Source organism: Mus musculus, chromosome 7 (assembly GCF_000001635.26).
Source record: "Mus musculus strain C57BL/6J chromosome 7, GRCm38.p6 C57BL/6J".
NCBI lineage: Eukaryota > Metazoa > Chordata > Mammalia > Rodentia > Muridae > Mus > Mus musculus.
The window spans coordinates 72,786,378-72,807,320 of NC_000073.6; the positions used below are offsets into that span (position 1 = coordinate 72,786,378).

General features: G+C 39.0%; 1 long non-coding RNA gene across 3 annotated transcripts in view; it reads right to left on the minus strand.

Annotated features, from left to right (window-relative positions):
• The window catches only part of Gm36865, an 81,076-nt gene that overhangs the window by 40,807 nt on the left and 19,326 nt on the right, over positions 1–20,943 (minus strand). Inside the window, exon 4 of one of the 3 annotated variants that reach the window (XR_391607.3) lies at positions 19,752–19,987. The exons of the other annotated variants lie outside the window; for them this stretch is intronic. This is a non-coding gene — a long non-coding RNA (predicted gene, 36865). Of the gene's footprint in view, positions 1–19,751; positions 19,988–20,943 lie in introns of those variants that run through there. 3 annotated transcript variants of the gene reach the window in all.

Consider the following 20,943-nt stretch of genomic DNA (forward strand, 5'->3'; position numbering starts at 1 on the left):
CTCAGACATCATCAGAGAAGTTTCTTTGTGCAGTGGATGGGTGGTTAATGCAGAAACTCGTGGCTTGCCTAACTACAGAGCATAAGTGTCTGCTGAGAGCTCAGCCACAAGAAGGTTATCTGTATCATCACCCATCCCCCAAGGCTCAGGGACCATTTGTGGAAGAGAGGGTAGAAAAATTGTAAGAGACAAAGGTCAGGAAGAATCAGAACAAAACTATATCTTCTGGACATGACAGAACTATTACACTCATGCATCCACAGCAGCTGTGGCTGCCTGCTCACGACCTGTACAAGGCCAATTGTGTCAACATCGCAGCTTGAGAGGAGAATGGGTCCCTGAGCCTCACACCTAGCATAGGAGCATTTGACAATTTATGGCTTCTGGAGAAGGGGGAGTCAGTTTTCATTAAGGATGTGCCCCTGGTAGGTTGACCATGGTCTGATGGATGGTTCTATACCCACACACAAATTGGGTATGCTGGGTGATAAAAAATACAATGAATGAATGAATGGATGAATGAATGAACAAATGAACCAAAGTTAGAAAATGGAGCGTGGATCTGTGATGAGTTGAGCTGACAAGTGAGAGTGAATATGATCTGAGTACATTGGATTCATATAAGAAAAATGCTGAATTTTTAAAAACCTAGCCAAGAGCCATTGAGATATCTCAGTGGCTGGTAATGCCTGTCACCAATGCCGTTTCATTCCTGAACCCACATGATGACAGGAGAGAACTGACTCCCAAAAGCTGTTCTCTGCCCTTGAGGAGCAACACATTCATATGTAAGTGTTTAGGCAGAGGAACCATAATTACACAGAATCATAATTATACCAAGGAGCCTGAAATCCACCAGGCTAACCTCGAACTCACAGACACTTTTCTGCCTTCCGAGTTTCTCAGAATACAATGTGTACCACAACTCCTGGCCTGTAATTTTTTTTTCTTTGTCTTGAGTAAAGACACACTATCTGAACACATACTGCAACCATTCCTCTTTAATATTCAAGGCAGAGGCAGCAAAATTCTCATAGAGTAGACAAAAGCTAATGAGAACAGGCAAGATGCGTGTAAGGGGGTTGATGAGACACAAAATCCTCTAGTGAGTTCTCCAATTGCCCTGTAGGAGGTTACACCCACAGGCATCTGGTACATGTGGCTCTTTGCCTCCAATTTCCAGCCTTTGGCACTGCACAGGAGATGTTCTTGAGTTTCTCCTAGAACCCCTTATTCTTTGATAATGCCTTTACAGATAGCAGCTATGGAGGGGCAGGGAAGGAAAAGAAAAACCCTCAGAAGAGGATCTGAGCTGCAACTCATATCAAGAAGGCTACACTAAAGGTGTGTTTTCATGTTGGTTACTAGATAGTCCCCGGAAGAAAGATAGCTAAGTTTCCAAGATGTGTATCTACCTATACGCTAAGAAAATTAGGAATAAAAGAAATTCACAGCACGTGTACAGAAAAATGGCTTTCCTTGGTTTTTGCATTGATCTGATAAAAGGGCTCATGGAGAATGATAGAAACAAACTTGAAGAAAAAGAAGTGTAGGGAAAAAGTAACTTATTTTAGGTAATGTTTTCAGAAGTGATAATTCTATCAAGACTTATCATATATATGTGTGTGTTTATATATATATATATATTTATATGTATATATACACACACACACACACATATATATATATATATATGTGTGTGTGTGTGTACATATGTGTGTGTTTGTGTAATGTTAAGAGTTGTCTGGTTTAACAAAATATTTTTCTGCTTTATTTTTGTTATTGTTTTAATTTTAGTATTTTCATATCCTTGAACAATGATTGTGTATTACTTTACATGGAAAAAAAACAAATTTCAGTTAGAAAAATAGGGAAAATTTATTCTTTCAGGTATTCATCTTGAAAATACTCCCAGGGGACTTTGTGATATATGCACCACACAGTATTGCTTTTCAGATTATCTCTGACAGAGACTGAGTTATTTTTAGTCAATAAATTTTATCTTGGGAAAGAATTTCCCTTAGGGCCTCTTGGCAGGAGCCTCGAATGCTTCTCACTTTTCCATGGGAGGGTCCGGGGAGGGGCTCTTCCTCATTTGTTCCCATCCATCAATTTCTCACTTTTGACAGAGACACCCTGGGACAAGAATTCAGCTGTTTCCAATCCAAGCTGCCCCAAGCCATCTAACTTGGCTCCTTCTAAATCACAGAAAAATCTCTAACAAAAAGTCAAGAATCCAAGCTAAGGGGCAGAGGAATTGCCCAGATGGAAAGGCAACAGCCAATACATCAATTGCATTTTTTTAACCCTTATTTTCAGAATACTTTTAGATTTATAGAAAAATGCCTAAGCAGCTACAGAGAGTCCCATGGGACATATATCTAGTTTCCCCCTTGCTATTCATGCCTTAAATTATACAGGTGCACTTGTCATAATGAATAAGCCAGCATCAATACATCAACTGTCAACTAAAGGCCTTGCCGTAGCAATGTTTACTTGGCTGTCCCTTAATGTCCTTTTCCTTTGCGAGAGTGGATCTAGAGACCACAGTCCATCTACTCATCTTGTCTTCCTAGGCTCTGCTGGACTAGGACAACATTCTAACCTATCTAAGGCTAGAAGAGCTAAAGGCAAGTTGCTTATTGTTGGTGCTGGTATTATATTTTCTAAACTTGTTCATCAGTAAATGTTTCCAGGAAGATATCTGAATGCTTAATGCCAATATGGTAAGAAAATGAGTAAATAAAGAAAATGCATGACACCTGCAAAGAATAGTGACTGTCTGTTTATCTTGTATCCACCTGATAAATTATAGGAATATGGAATAGGTTTAAAAATAAAAGCATATTTACTTGAATCAGGTCAATATCCACTAATTTTAAATTCACGAACAGGTTCCATTCCACAAAAAAAACCAAACAAACAAACAAACAAAAAAAAACCCAACAGCCAAATATGACCAGTCCTCTGCATCCAGCCCTGGGAGTGTCTGTGGGTGGGGCTCAATGCAGCAGCTCTTACTTTTCAAATCAGAGAAGATTCATGTGCAAAGAAAGAGTTGCAATCCACTCAAGAAGAGAATAAAGCAAACTCAGTTTTGAAGATCATTGTAATTAGGGGGTGGAAATTATGTTTATGACCTTAAAAAGGCATAGATCATAAACTGTGAGATATAACAGGTATATTGTTTGCTCCTAGTCACCATTTGAGAAGCCTTTGGGTTAAACTCTTGAATGTTTATTTATTGGTGCAGATGATAATAGATATATAAACTTGCTGAGACTTAAATAAGTTGATGTTCTATTTAGATTCACTGGAGCAGAGAGGAGCTGATAATGTACTTTGGTTTGCAGGACACGTTTCTAATATTCATAAAGCTGGGTTGGCCCCTCAAGTTCCAAATAAATCAGATGTGGCATTACACACCTGTGATCCCAGCATTTTAGAAATAAGGGTGGAAAGAGCAGAAGTCCAAAGTCACCCTCAGCAAAACAGCTAGTGAGTTTGAAGCTCAACTTTGATATGTAAAACCCTATCTGTAGCTAGCCTGATAAAGCATTCGCTTTAATTCCTTCTCAGGACTCTCATATGCTAAGTAGGAACTGTTCCTCTGACTGCATTCTTCATCTCTCTCTAACATGAGATTGTCATCTCTGGAACAATCACTTATATCCTGTGATTGTAGGCAAATGCAATGCTGTCCTTTCACAAAAAGCATCTTATCACAAAAGCCATCTCCTCTGAAAACCCTTTTATGTGTCCCATGGGGGTTTCCTTAGCATCAAGCTCATATCTGCGTGTAAGTCGTATTTTAGAAATTGATGTCTTGTTTCACATTCCCATGCGTCAGAGAGACCTTGAAAAGCCTGGATATGGTTGCATTTACATCAAGACATCCACTGTACTGTCTACTGGAGTTTCTCTGAGATGCTGTAACAAAGCAGAGATGGCCCTCACCTATGATGTAAGCCAATTCTGCTGTAGGATGGTTCTTTGGATTTGACCCTTTTAAACAACAGATGATGGTAGAATGGCACTCTTTATGCTTAGCAAAAGAAAGAGGTATAGCATTAATCAGCCAGAGTGTCACATAGCAAACAACTGATATTCTCCTGCACTAAGTTGCTAAACTAGCTGTGTCTAGTAGGTTAGATACATTATATGTGTTTTTTCCTAATAGGTGTTGGACTCTCAACAGGTTCAAAGAAGTTATGTTAGTTGCTTTTGTTGTTACTTTGACAAAACACCTGCTCAAAATAATTTAAGAGAAACAGGATTCACCTCACAGTTTGATGATGGACTCCACTGTGGCAGGAAGTCTTGAGGGCCCTGGTCACATTGTGTCTGCTGCCAGGAAGCAACTAGCTAATACTAACACTTAGCTAGCCTTTAAATGCCCTGCTCCAGCCCATGTGGTATCAAACAGACTTAAAAGTATGTCTTCTTACCTCCATTAATCTAGTCTAGAAAATCCCTCAAAGACATGGCCAGGGGTTTGTCTCTTAGTTGATTCTAGATGCCTTCAGTTCACTATTAACTGACACAGCACCACAGTTCAACTTTCGAGTACATTCTAGAACATTTGGATTGAAGTCCCTGTGTAAGTTCAGTACATGCCCTTAAATGAACATGCTTGTGGCAGTCTATTCAGTGCACACCTGGGGTGGGATTGCAAGGTTTTTGATTGCAAGTCAGTTTGAATCTGTTCTGCTGAAGAGGTTTTCAAAGTGGCTTCTGCTTCATCACTGCACGTTGAACCTTGGTACAGCGTTCTTTCCCATTAGGCATTCTGATGTAGGACTATGTGTGATTGTAATCTATGCTTCCCTAATGCTAAATAGATTTAAGCCCCTCTATAGATCTGTCACTGACGTGTGGATCTTTCTTGTGAACTGCTTATTTAGCTCCTCTCTTCATTTTTTCCTCCACCCACATTTGTGGGGGATATCTGTATGGCAAAGTAAATGGCTAGAAATAACAGAGAAATGCTATCTCGTGGTTCCAGAGACCAGGAGTCTAAAGTCATGTGTTGGCAGGACCATGCTTCGTCGCATTCCCTAACATACTAATAAAGAATGGAGAGACCAAAGTTAAGTTGGTAAAATCTACATTCCAGGTGAGCAGGCACAGAATACAGGTGGTAGGCTGTGCTTCTGTAACTACACGCTTTCCAATCCTGCGGTTTCCTGGTACCCACAAAATTCCTCCATTTAAATACATGATTAAATAACGCCATGCTAAATCTCACAGTAATTCCCTTCCAGGCCTTGTATTTGTATCCAATTATGGAAAACCCAAGCCAGAGCCTCAAAGGCCAAATTTTGTAACCACTTTCCCATCCTTCTGAGTTAGTTGCTACATTGAGCATACTAACTAGATGAGTCTCCATTCAGCTATATAATGTTAACAAGGGGAGGACAAAACAGTTCATTTTACAAATATCCAAATTACAGGAGAGGAGAAACTAGCAATGCTGGAGACAGGGTGCTTTCCTCCACTGGTCCCTCCTTAAGGTTTTGATGTAGGTCATTGCTTTTCACCATCCCACTTTTTCTCCTCATAATGGAGCAAATTGCAAGCAAGCAATGTGAATTGGGGGGGGGGGGAGGGCAATCTATGCTTTGGAGGATGGAGGGATGCTTCAGCAGTTAAGAGCACTGGCTGCTCTTGCAGGGGTCTGAGTTCAATTCCCAGTGCCCTCATGGTAGCTCACAACTTATAACTTACATGTCTGCAACTCCAGTTTCAGGGAATCTTCTGGCCTCTATAGGTACCAGATACGCATGAGGCATAGGTGTAAATGAAGTCAAACGTGTATTCATGTAAAATTATTAAATATATGCATTAATGTCTAACACCCTAAGCTTTCCAGATTCTGACTTACACAATCACTTTCCATTATCGCATTTCAAATTCTGAGGGAGGCAATAGTGATCACTGCATTTTTACAGCTAACATGCATTTCCTCAGTGATTCCTGATGGGTCTCATACACACACACACACACACACACACACACATATTCAACCATACACTCACACCACACACACCATACACTCAACCATACACAACTCACACACACATACACACACACACACACACACACATTCATATTCAACCATACACTCACATGCACACACATTCACACATACACTCACACACTCACACATTCACATGCAGGCATACCATACACATACACACAGACACACACACACACACACACTCACTCATATTCATATGTATACTCACACACATACTCTCATACACACTCACACACACATATACACATCACACATACACTCACACACTTGCACATTCATACACACATAAGTTACACACACATACAAACCCACATATACACATGCTCACACACTCCTTCAAAGTCAGGAAGTGTGACCCAGTCAAGGCATTTTGCTCACTAGCCACTCACTTCACAGGCATGTGAAGCTAAATTCTATTACCTGCTTGCAGCCCAGGGAAACATGAGAGGGAATGAGAAGGGGCACTACCATCAACATTAAAGAAATGACTGCGACCACAGGTAACGTCACGCATATTTACCTGTACTTTCAAAGGCAGCAAAGTGTGACATCTCGAGAAATGGCTGTCACTTTTCTGCAGAGCCTGAGAAGTGTATGCAGATACAGGATGAGAAGTGACACTCAAGTGTGGGTAAAGAAAACAAAATTCCAGGGCGCTCTTTCCAAACAATGTTAAATCACAGTATAGCTTTGAGGTCAGAGGAGGTTTTGCTACTGGCCAAGCACACCAGGTAAAAAGAGGATCACTGCTAGATTTAAAACGATTACCATAGCTGGGTATGGTGTGCACTTGTAGTCTCTGCACTTGGGAGGCTGCGGCAGGAGAATTGCAAGTTTAAATTTAGCCTGGACTACATATTGAGATCCTGTCTCCAAATCTGTCTTGCTAGCTAGTTAACTAACTAATTAACTAGAGCTTTTTAGGAGGAGCTAACGCTTGCAGTGTCATCATTGGAAATTAAAACATTTGTTTGTCAGTCCCTGCGCAAATGTCACTTCTACCATGAAGTGCTGCTTGTTTGATCGTTTAGTTAAATTCACCTTTTACAGACACGGAATGCAGAGCACAGAGGACTGGATCACCTTTTACCAAATGGCCAAAGTAGTGGCGTGACTGGTTCACAGCCCACACTGATGCTGATGGGGTCTGAATACTTATATTCTTGTGTTCTCAAGTTTCACACATAATATACCAGCCCATGACTCAAGGGTAAGAACAGGATGACACAGCCAACAGTGCTGTTCAGATGGGTACTAGGTGGCTACACAGCAGTGATAACTCCAAAATCATATTGAACATGGAGTCTTGGAGCTATCCTAACGATGTATACCGATGTTTCTCTCTGAGACAGATGAACCCTTTGCTCTCTTATTCTTCTAGCCTTTGCCTTTAAGCTGTGTCTAGCTGGAAGTTTTTTGTGTCATTTACAGTGCTGAGGATTCAAGGCAAGCTACTGTGAGAGTGGGGACACTCCCACTGAGCTGTATCCCTATCCTTCTTTTCATGTTCTTTCATTATTTTCAAGGACTCATTAAGAGACCTAAGCTGACTTTGAACTCACGATGTGAACCAGAAAGGCCTTGAATGTGCGAACTCCCTGTGTCAGCCTTCTGAATAACTGGGATTATGAGTCACAACCAGTGTTCCTCCTTTTCATTTGCCAGCGGGCATCTGAAACTCTGACCTCCTGGGAGTTAAAGATCTTTCTCAGTCAGCTGCCCAATGAGCCTTGTATCTGAGAATTGAATAACCCAGCACAGTAGTCCACCATCAAAACGTGATTCTCGTAGAAGAATTAAGCTATAGAGTCAGGACAGTTTGTCCCATAAGCAGCCCCACCCACACTTCTGCTCCGTGCATATTTTTTAATCTTTAATTTTTTTCCATTTTGCCACTAACACTCGCTTTCTCTTTTAATGCCAGATACCCTGAATTTATTAGATTTTAATGGAAAAGCCATGTATTCAATATCATTAATCTGAGCCCATTTGTCTAGATGTATGAGGTTAAGCCACCTCTTAATTAGATTTTTACTGTGAGGCACCCCAATCACTGATTTGTCCCTTAGTTATAACTGAGTTTTCATTCGCCATTTGTCACGCTTAGCTCTGTCTCTTACTGTGTTAACTTGAAGTCTTTTTTTGATTCTTTTTATCCTACATGACTCTGAGATGTCTTTTTCTTTCCTGCTGGTAAACTGTCCATTTATTTTGGTTAATCTTTTTCTTACAACTTGTCAAATACAGTGATAGCTCCCATCACATAGCCCTGTTCCTAGCACTTCTCCTCTAACCACAAAGTCATTGTTATTTGGTTTGAACTCGGCCTTCTAAGGGCAACCAGCTTGACAATTCTCCATCCTGCCACTCACTGTACTTTGAGCTTCAGACACAGCCCTTGCCAGCAGGCAGTGTCACAATTGTTAGATTTCTACCAGAGAGTCTGATCTACGTACCAATTGCTCTCTCATACAGAACTCAGGAACCACCCTTACTTGTTAGAATTTAAACCTGGAAATGCCTTCAAATCACAGATGTTCTCAGTTCACCCAGCCAAAGCAAGCCTCATGACTACACCCAAACTCAAAAGAAACCACACACTTACAGACACTTGATCTTTGATAAAGACACCAAAAATATGCAATGGAAAAAAGAAATCATCTTCAATAAATAGTGCTGGTCTAATTGGCTGTCTGTATGTAGAAGAATGAAAATAGACCCATATTTTGTCACCTTGTACAAAGCTCAAGTCCAAGTGGATCAAGGACCTCAACATAAAATGAGATACACCGACTCTAATTGAAGAAAAAGTGGGAAAGAGCTTTGAACTCATTGACACAAGGAAATTTCCTAAAATGAATTCCAATGGCTTTTGCTCTAAGATCAACAATTGATAAATGAAACTGGAAAGCTTCTGTAAGGCAAAGGACATCATCAATAAGACAAATCGGCAACCTACAGATTGGGAAAAATCTTCACTAACCCCACATCTGATAGAGGGCTAATATCCAAAATATATAAAGAACTCAAGAACTTAATCACCAAAAAAACTCAACAACCCAATCAAAAAATGGGGTATAGAACTAAACCAAGAATTCACAACTGAGGAATCTCAAATGGCTGAGAAGCGCCTAAAGAAATGTTCAAAGTCCTTAGTGGTCAGAGAAATACAAATCAAAACAACCCTGAGATTCCACCACACACCAGTAAGAATGGCTAAGATCAAAACCTCAAGTGACAACACATGTTGGAAATGATGTGGAGAAAGAGGAACACTCCTCCACTGGTGGGATTGCAAACTGGTACAACCACTCCTGAAATCAATCCGGAGGTTCCTCAGAAAGTTGGAAATAGATCTACCTGAAGACCCTGCAATACCACTCTAGGAATATACCCAAAAGATGTCCCACCATGCCACAGGGACAAGTGTTCCACTATGTTCAAAGCTGCCTTATTTGTGATAGCCAGAAGCTGGAAACAACCCAGATGTCCCAAGACAGAAGAATGGATACAGAAAATGTGACTTATTTACACAATGGAATATTACTCAAGTATTAAGAATGAGGACATCCTGAGTTTTGCAGGCAAATAGATGGAACTAGAAAATAAGGACATGCATGGTATGTACTCACTAATAAGTGGATATTAGCCAAAAAAAAAAAAAAAAAAAAAAAAAAGTACAGAATACCCAAGATACAATCCACAGAACTCAAAAAGGTCAACAAGCTGAAGTGCCCAAGTGAAGACATCTCAGTCCCACTTGGGAGAAAGATGAAAACAATCACAAGTGGGGAAGGAGGGAGGGAGGGAGGGAGGGAGGGAGGGAACCTAGATGGAAAGTGGATGGGGGGAGGGGATACAGGGGGAGAGGGGAACCTGATCTGGTATTGGGTGGGGGAAAAGAACTGAAGCCCTGAAGGCCAACAGAAAGAATGAAAACAGGCAACCTCTGGGGATAGGAGGTTGGGGGGACCCTTTAGAATGCACCAGTGACCTGAGAGGTGAGAGACTCTCAGGATTCAAAGGGAGAGATCTTAGATGAAATGTAGTACAGTAGGGAAAGGGAACTTATAGAGCCCACCTCCAGCAGAAAAACAGGACATCAAGTAAGGAATGGGGTTGCCATCCCACAGTCACAACTCTGACCCATAATTGTTCCTGACTAAAAGAATTACAGGGATGGAAATGGAGAGAAGCCTGAGGAAAAAAAGTTCCAGTGACAGGCCCAAAGTGGGATCCAGCTCAAGGGGTGGTCCCAAGGCCTGACACTATTACTGAGGCTATGGAGCACTCACAAAAAGGGACCTAGCTTGACTGTGCTCCAGAAGACCCAACAAGCAACTGAAAGAATCAGATCCAGATATTTGCACCTAACCAAAAGCTGCTGAGCCCTGTTGTTGATTTAGGGAAGGCTGAAAGAAGCTGAGGAGAAGGGCAATCCTATAGGAGGACCAGCAGTCTCAATTATTCTGGAACCCCAAGATCTCTCAAACATTGGATCGCCAAGTAGGCAGCATACACCAGCTGATATGAGGCCCCCAACACACATACAGTAGAGGACTTCCAGGTCTGTGTTCATTCAAAGATGATGCACCTAACCCTCAAGAGAATGGAGGCCACAGGGAGTTTAGAGGTCATGTGGGGTGCTGGGTGGGGACATCCACGTGGAGACAGGTTGTGGGGTGGGATGTGGAACAGTCAGAGAGTGGATGGGGTGGGGCAATAAAATATGGAGTTTAAAAAGTAAATTAATTAATTAAAGAATAAAAAAAAAGAAATGGAGCAAAGTATTAGCCTCTGTGTGTTTGAGGAGACTCAGAAATAATTTGGGTAACAGTAATGCCTACAAGACATTAGACAGGGCAAAGAAGTCTTGTTGATGTCTGGCATCCAGTCTGCCTCATTCTATTGTTCTATATATCTACCTAAGCTATAATATATTATCCTAATTACTGAATATCTCCTGAGCTGAAATAGACCTAAAGGAAGCTAACACATGTTCTTCAAATTCATCTTCTCTGTTGTTTCATTTTCATGTAACTTTTTGGCTCAACTACCCAGTTTCTGTATGACAAAGCAATCTGTTGGGATTTTGATAAAATCTACAGTAACTCTTTAGATCACGTTAGAGAAAAATACTATCTCCAAAATACTGACTTTTTAACTGCATCATGATATAATATTCCTCTATTTCATTGATTTTCTCTAATTTAAAAATGCTTTTCCTTATAAAGAACATATATATTCAATAGACTCATGCTTATCTGATATTTTGGATGCTGTGACAAATTATGCTATAAAAAATCAAAGAGCCAATATCTGTGAGGCTTTTCCCCACTTTCTCCTCTATAAGTTTCAGTGTCTCTGGTTTTATGTGGAGCTCCTTGATCCACTTAGATTTGACCTTAGTGCAAGGAGATAGGAATGGATCAATTCACATTCTTCTACATGATAACCACCAGTTGTCCCAGCACCATTTGTTGAAAATGCTGTCTTTTTTCCACTGGATAGTTTTAACTCCCTTGTCGAAGATCAAGTGACCATAGGTGTGTGGGTTCATTTCTCGGTCTTCAATTCTATTTCATTGGTCTTCTTTTCTGTCGCTATACCAGTACCATGCAGGTTTTATCACAATTGCTCTGTAGTAAAGCTTTAGGTCAGGCATGGTGATTCCACCAGATGTTCTTTTATCCTTGAGAAGAGTTTTTGCTATCCTAGGTTTTTTGTTATCCCAGATGAATTTGCAGATTGTTCTTTCTAATTCGTTGAAGAATTGAGTTGGAATTTTGATGGGGATTGCATTGAATCTGTAGGTTGCTTTTGGCAAGATAGCCATTTTTACAATGTTGATCCTGCCAATCCATGAGCATGGGAGATCTTTCCATCTTCTGAGATCTTCTTTAATTTCTTTCTTCAGAGACTTGAAGTTCTTATCATACAGATCTTTCACTTCCTTAGTTAGAGTCACTCCAAGGTATTTTATATTATTTGTGACTATTGAGAAGGGTGTTGTTTCCCTAATTTCTTTCTCAGCTTGTTTATACTTTGTGTAGAGAAAGGCCATTGAATTGTTTGAGTTAATTTTATATCCAGCTACTTCACTGAAGCCAACCTTGCTAACCTAAAATTAAGTAAACGTGATTTTCATATACTATTCTTTTTATGTATTTCTAAATTTGTCTATATTTACACACTAACTTGCAAGAGAAGAAACTATAATATTTCCTCTCTTTTTATTGCAATTCCTGTAGACTAGTAGATTCTCAGTAGAATATTATGTATATAATTTGAACTATATGATATTTAAGTAACCCTTATTAAATAAGGTAGGAAAATCATCCCTTTTTTTTTTTCCACAAAAATTTGTACAGTGCTGATGCAAGCTCACTAATAAATGTTTGGAGTATGGTTTTAAACCCTAGCAAAACTCTCTGGCTTGTAATTCTCTTCCTAGGATGATTTGAATAAATTTATTGAATTTCTTTAGTAGATATTACATTATGCAAATGTTCACTTTAGAAGTGTACCCATTAAATGAACAAATTCAAATATATTGGGATATAGATTACATTTCCTAACAGTTTATTTTTCTTCTAATGCTCTTTTTTAGTACTGTTATATCTGAGCAGTGATAAGCAGAATTAATCCCTGTATTTATAATTGAGTCTCATCTTCTTGTTTCTCTTGGTTGCTCCATTATGGAAATTTTGGCTGTGATAATCTTATGGCAAGCACTATTGCTTAGATTTGTTGAGCCTTCTGCTATATGTTCATTTTTAACTTTATTCCTATATGATTTCATTCCTTTGTAAAAATTTAGTTTTTGTAAGTTTTTCTACATCATTGAGAGAGATGCTTGAATAGCTGATTTCAGGCTTGTAAAAATATTTTCGAAATAATGGCTGCATGTGTCTCTCATTGAAAAGATGTCTGCATCCATCTTTTTTTTCCCTCTTGTATCATTTACTTCAAAATGTGTTCTAGTGCTCTGTGTTGTGCTTAGAATATAAAATGTACCCCCACAGGCTCGTGTGTTTGAAGAGCTTATGCCTACTGTTTTAGAAAGTTGTAGAATCTTTAGGAAGTGGGATCTACCGTGAGGAAATAGCTTTTATGAGAGCTAGAATCTATCTTTTGAGCTATAGCCTGAGTACTCTGCTTCCTGAGTACCAACATCGTAGCCATTGCTATAGCTGCCATCCATGTCTAGCACCATGCCTAACCCACAGTCATGGGCTACATCTTCAAACCATGAGCCCAAATGAACTCTTCCTTCCTAAATTTGTTGACATCAGGAGTTCGGTGTACTAGCAAAGAAAGAAAAAGTAATGAATTCAATGTAATTTCCACTTTGATCCATGAATGTTGTGAAGGATTTTTTTATTATTATTTTTACTTGTTTTAATGTAAAAATAATTTTGAGAATTTTATACATATGTACTATACTAACACCATTTCTCCTCTTCCCTCTCTCCCTCCAAGTCCTCCTAAGCTCTGCCTCTAGGATTAGAGACCTCTTATTCTTTAATTATTGTTGCACATAAACACACACACACACACACACAGAGAGAGCCTTCTGAGTACATGTAGTATTGCTCATAGGTGTATCTGTTTAGGGATCATTGATTGGAAGTAGATAACCTATGAGGAGGGGAGCTTGTCCCTGGAGAAGAATTATTCTTGCTCTCTCAGCAGCCATACATTTCTTACTGTTCTTTATCTAGGTAACCCCACCAATGTTAACATATCAACTTCTATTGTCATTGTATAGGTTTTAGTAAACCACATTTTTGAGATCCCGTGGATTCCCTGTTATATAGTGAAGACACAATCTCACAGCATATTTTCTGGTTCTCTAACTCTTGAAATATTTCTTCCTCATCTACTGTGAGGTTCCCCAGGCCTTAAGTGTAGAGGCTGAGTTGTAGATCTCGTGACTGGGTTGGGCATCGCACAGTCAGTTGATCTCTGGAGTTTGTTGAGTTTCTATAATGTTTCCCATCTCCTACAAAAAGAAGCCTTATTTTTGATGAGGGATTAGAGCTACATTCATCTGTGGGGATACAAATAAGTGCCTTGAGTCAATTTAGAAATCATATAGCTTTAGCAAAATGGCAATAATAGGGTCTCCTCGAGAATCTATGTCCTCATCAGCCATGAGTAGTTGGCTAGGTTTTTATTACCAGACATGACTTCTTTCATATTTAGTGGACCTTAAGTCCACTAGACAGATGTTGGTTGTTGCTAAGATGGGTACCACTATTGCATCTGGGAATATCTTACTCTGCTGGTCATTGCTGTGATTTATAGGCTATCCACTTGGGTAAGACCACTGATCTGATCTTACTTCCTCGATAGCTTGCAAAACACCTTTGGATATCATGAGAACTGGTCCTCACAGAGAAAACTTCCTGATCAGTTCCAGCTCGGTTTCTCCAAGTCCTCTCTGTGGTGACTTCAGCAATGAGGACATACTTCAAGTTCTGGAAGGCCACCAAGAACAATGGCAATGCCCTCCATTGTTTGGAAAGTTTCTTGGGCTACTTCCTTGACTGAAAGTTCAAGTGAGATTTCCCATGCCTGTCACTGGAGTATTTGTCAGTCTGTGGCTCTTGGGGGAGCACTATCACTCCAAGAGGCATAACTTTATTCAAATATAGTTTAATATAAACCTAAAATAATTTGGTTCTCTGTATTTAAAAAAAAAGTAATCCTATTTATCTCTCCTCTTTCCCCCTCTCTCTCTCCAATATTGCCCTATCTCCCTACTTCTTAGTTAAATCTTCACACCAGTTTTCCAATTTTTTATGTTATACTACTTGTGTCTTACAAGTGCTGATTTTTAATTTAATACAGATTTTTTTATTGCCTGCTATAGATTAGTTTCACTGTGTGAAGAAAAACTTCTGTAAGTAACTCAGTTATTTGTCCTTGTGACTTGCATTATGTTTCAACACTTTTGGTCTTCATTCACAGTTGCTTTTCTGAGTTTATTATTTACTATTAATAAATAGTCCTGCTCCTCTAGAAAGTGCTATTTGTTTCTGACTATTTGCTGCAGTGCTTTATGTGTGTAAATTAGATTGGGTAGAATAACCATGTATGTGTGTATTCCTTACCCTTAATGACTGTCGGCTGTTCTAATAGCTACTGAGGGAACCATGACTATCTCCTAACATTATAACAGTGGTGTTTATTCTTATGTTTTCCTTATGATGATATTTTGTATCTGTGTGGATAAGACCATAAACACTTGAATATTCTGACTTCTTGTTAACCAAGATATTCTATTATGAGGAGAAAACACTGATCTTTAAGCAAACTCATTACATTAAAATGCATGGTCTGAACTACTGAAATCATTCTCTTTCCATTGGAATTTTCATTAACTGATTTTTTTAATCTTTTTATTTTTCAAATTCATAAATGAAATGAGCCCTGTGTCTCTTAAAATCACCAAGCAGTTATTTTTAATCTAGCCTAATGTTTTGCTTTTTAAAATTAAATGTTTGATCATTTTTCAATGAAAACTAGTAATTGGTTTTGCAGTTATTTACTCTTACACTTTTATTTCTCAATTCATCTCTAGTGCAATTTCTTATGCTCTGCTCTCAAGTAAGTGGCTTTTCTTATACTACCCTCTACGATCTCACTAGTTTTATAGAATTTTAAACCGTTTTTAGTAGTTATAAACTAATATTTAGCAGGTTTAAACTGTTATTCCCTATTGAATGTAGTATTTTATCAATTAACATTAGAAATTTTATTCTTATAATTCAAAAATGCTGCAGCACTAACCCTATATTTCACTTTGACTTGTGTATTGTGTAAATTTTTTCATACTTAGCCTTCACAAATCATATTTGCCCTCCTGAGACTGATCTTCTATTAAAATATAATTATATTCTTTTGCTTTTTATTCACAGCTGCTTTTCTGAGTTTCTGATATTGTCTTCTTCCTTCTGAAAAGCTCCCTCATCACCTTCTTCAGTGATTCCAAGTATTTTTCCTTCACTGTTGCACAAGCTGACACCTACCCCTTGCCCATCTCAGCCTCCTGTCAGGTTCCGGAGGCACTGACAGCAGCCCATCTTAAGGGTTCATTATAGTCTTTTCAGACAAAGGGTATCTTTTTAAGCAAAAAAAAAAAAAAAAAAAAAAAAAAAAAAAAAAAAAAAAGGCGCACTCACTCAGCATTCCTGCAAAATATCTCCAAGGTGCTGCACTCATTAATTCTCTGCCAACTTGCTCTCATGCAATTTGAAATAATATTAGGTAAATATTATTACAGTTTCATACCCTGCCCTTGAATTGATCCTTTTAGCATTATAAAATATCTTCAACAGTACTTCTTGCTTTTTACTTTACTTGATTGATATTTATTCAACAACACCAGAATTTTAATCAGCATATGCCATTTCATTTTTTAAAATTTCAGCCTTTATTTATGTCTACGTTTTAGTTATGTTTTGGGGGGTGGCTCAGCAGAGGGAGTATCCTTCTCATGTGTAAAGCCCTAGGTTTAATCTTCAGTGCCATGTGTGTGCATACACACACACAACACACAGAGAGAGAGAGAGAGAGAGAGAGAGAGAGAGAGAGAGAGAGAGAGAGAACAAATTTTGCTCCTTACAAACAGTTGGGTCTATTGAACTGCTGTGCTTCCTAGTCCTTTATTCTGTATTAATCTGTTTATTCTCCTCAGATTCCATCATCCTACCAAAATCTAAAGTGTTGCGGGAAATACTAAAAAAAAAAAAAAAAAAAAAAAAAAATGAACGCTCCAACTCTCCACACTCCTGCTTCTCTCAACCCACCAACAGGGCTCCAGCCGAATGAATTCAATTGGGTGGTCTCTCTGCCCACCAACTCCCTCTTGCTACCACGCAACCCCAGTACCTCTTGCTACCATGCAACGCAACGCCTCATGCACCCCATGGTCAGTCATCTCAATACCTCATTACCCAGTACAATCAAATCTCTTAAAACTTGATTATGGCTCACCAATCAGATTTATGTATCAGAAAAATCACAATTTACAAGCTACCAATACGATCATTTCAGAGCCAATTGATAATGATAAAAGCTTTATTACAATTTTTTTATCCTTATGAAATCAACACATCAGCCTCCATTCTTCTTTATCGCTTTCTCTGAGACACTCTCTGTCTCTGCCCTCTTAGCTCCGCCTCCCTTTTCCCTGTCAAATCAGAGGCCTCCTCTGTACTAATGTAACTGGACAGAGAAAAATCCTGCAACACTAAAGTTCATTCTTTTAAACAGCTTTGAAAAATGTTTAGCTGTTTGTAATCTTTCTGCAGATGGACGTTTCCTCCCCCCATTTCCTACCTCAGCCTGCAACTTTTAATAAAAGTCTATCTATCTTCTGACACCGGTCTTTCTAGCTAGGAACACCTCTTTCTGGTGTTTCACCGAGTCGGCGTTTCTGACAGCATTCTAGGTGGTCTTATGAGCATCATCTTCTAGGTTTCTAATCATAAGTATCAATATTTAAATCTGTTTCCAGTTTTATCCTCATTTTCAGATATGGAGGCTCCAGGTTATTGTTCTGAGATGTACTGTGATTTTATTACCACTTACTATGTTTTCATGTATTTAAACGTGGAATACCATTTTCTAATTTTGTATGTCTAGTGATTTGCAAATCCTTATGCTGTTATTTATGAAGCATATAGCTTCAGGGTGGCATATTTATTTGTGCATGCTGTGCGTTCTTGTTCATTCACCTCGACCTTCACTGTGGTAAAACCTTCAGGCATAGGCATAGAGTGAACCTGTCTTTCTTCAAACAGTAATTTGAAATTGTGGGGGTTTTTTCCCAATGTATACTATAAGTCAGCCAAAATTCCATGTGAGAGCTAGGTTCTGGTTTTAAAGCACAAGGAAAAAAATTTTGTTGGCATTTTTTTCCCTCTCTCCATCTGTGAACAAGGTCAAGATATTTAAATCACATGGATACTGCCCAGACCCTCCTTCTCTTCCTCCTCCTTCTCCTCCCCCTTGTTGCTCTCCTCTTGCTTCTTTTCCCCTTTCTCTTTCTTCTCCTTCTTCTCTTCATCCCTCTATTTCTTCATCTTTCCACTAATGTAGAAGTTGGTAGCTTAATTTAATCCTCATATCTCCTATTGGTTTCCTCATAGCAAATACACAGTAGGATTTATCTGTAACATATTTTTGTTGAATTATAAAGTTAGGCGTTTGGTTGCTGGTATTTGGCAATGGTCTCCCCTGGATACAGAAACTAAATGCATGGGAATGTGGAGTGGTTGTCTTATTCTGGTGAGGACAGAAACCACTTACAAACATGGTCTAGATCCATTCCCTCTCTAACATAGTCAGTGTTAGCATTCTTCTATTGCCCTGTCTTTCTCATTACTTTACCGTGTTATTTCTAGAAGAAGAAAACTCTCTCAACTCAAGACCCCTTTGTGGCTACCTTGAGCAGAAAAGAAACCTATAGATGAGCAAAACACAGGATGCCCAGTAAATTGGTTATTCAATAAATGACTGGGATTGCAAGCTGGTACAACCACTCTGGAAATCAGTTTGGTGGTTCCTCAGAAAATTGGACATAGTACTACAGGAAGATCCAGCAATACCTCCCCTGGGCATATACCCAGAAGATGTTCCAACTCGTAATAAGGACACATGCTCCACTATGTTCATAGCAGCCTTATTTATAATAGCCAGAAGCTGGAAAGGACCCAGATGTCCCTCAACAGAAGAATGGATACAGAAAATGTGGTACATATACACAATGGAGTACTACTCAGCTATTAAAAACAATGAATTCATAAAATTCTTAGACAAGTGGATGGATCTGAAGGATATCATCCTGAGTGAGGTAACCCAATCACAAAAGATCACACATGATATGCACTCACTGATAAGTGCATATTAGACCAGAAACTTAGAATACTCAAGATACAATTTGCAAAACTCAAGAAGGAAGACCAGAGTGTGGATACTTCATTCCTTCTTAAAATGGGGAACAAAATACTCATGGAAGGAGTTACAGAGTCAAAGTTCAGAGCAGACCTTGAAGGAATGACCATCCAGAGACTGCCCCACTTGGGGATCTATCCTATAAGCAACCACCAAACCCAGACATTAGACAGATGCCAACAAGAGCCTGCTGACAAGAGCCTGCTGACAAGAGCCTGATATACCTGTCTCCTGTGAAGCTCTACCAGTGCCTGGCAAATACAGAAATGGATGCTCACAGCCGTCCATTGGATGGAATACAAGGTCCCCAATGAAGGAGCCAGACAAATACCCAGGGAGCTGAAGGGGACTAAAGCCCCATTGAAGGAACATGAATATGAACTAACCAGTACCCCCAGAGCTCCTTGGGACTATACCACCAATCAAAGAAAACACATGGTGGAACTTGTGGCTCTAGCTATATATGTTGCAGAGGATGGCCTAGTTGGTCATCAATGGGAGGAGAGGCCCTTGGTCCTGTGAAGGCTCTATTCCCCAGTATAGAGGAATGCCAGTGGGTGGGTTGGGGAGCCGGAGGAGAGGGGAGGGGATAGGGGATTTTCGGAGGGGAAATTAGGAAGGGGGGGATAACATTTGAAATGTAAAAAAATAAAATATCTAAAAAATTAAAAATAATAATAAATAAATAATTAAATGACTTTTTGAAACATAAATACAATATGTGGTGCCTACCTATATTCAAAGTTTATTACCGTCTATCTGAACAGACTATATTTGGTAACCCATACCCTGCAAGGCAGACATTTTACATTTGAAAAATGGGAAAGTGGTTATTTAATTTTCCGTTATAAAGATAATGGAGATTGGCAGGTGATGGTGGTGGTTAGTGCCTTTAATCCCAACGCTCAAAGCAGGAGCAGGCAAATCTCCATGAGTTCAAGGCAAATTTGGTCTACAGAGCCAGTTCCAGGACAGCTGAAACTACACAGAGAAACAAAACAAACAAACAAATGATGTAAAGGTGTTAATTTTTTTTTTCAGAAACCATTTAAAGCACAGTATTCAAACTAAAAGAGCCTGAGTTCTGGGAATAGAAAGTTCTAGACCAGCCTAAGATATGTATAGCAAGTCACTGCATGCTAAAGTCAGAAATCAATAACCAACTTGGAGCCAAGAACAATCAGCTGCTGATGAACATCAATACTTTTTCAGTGATAAATAAGACCTATGAAACAATGTTTGGAAACAATAATGAAAGTGCTACCTAAAAACTTAAGGATGGTAGTCAAAATTGGAAACCAGACAATTATTAATAGTCTACGAAACTAACGTTTATCAAATTTACTTTATAAACTCGAATAGGCTAGAATTAATGCCTCACAATAAAAGTATTTTGAGCCATGAAGGAAAAGTTTGGGTTTGGGGAGAGAATAAAGTACATGATTTAATATGGGGAGGAGTGTTTGTTTAGTCTTGTTCTATTGAGTTTTATGCTTCCTTTAGGCCTATCTTGAATAACTTACAAGTTAAACTCCTAACTCAGTGTCAGCATCCTTATTAACTTGACACTCTCAATATCTACTAGTTACAACATAACATTAGTCCCAGAATACAATAATAATATTAGTAATAATAATAATAAATAACTCTATTAAAAACTCTTGGCTTAAAGCCTTTGTTTTATGGAGTAAATGCTAATGTTTTCAGCAATCATTGTAGACCACTATCCTTGCAACTCCACCTCCTTCTGCCCCACACCTGGTCCCTTTTATCTAGGGACATGCTTTCAAGTCATAACAAACATTGAGCTGCCTTGGGCACTATGTTCTAATTATTGTCTGTACTTGGAGCTCTCCCTGATAATACCCTTCCCGGAATTTAATCAGATGGCATTATTATAGTCTAGCTTCTCTTGATTCTTCAAAACTATTGGCCCT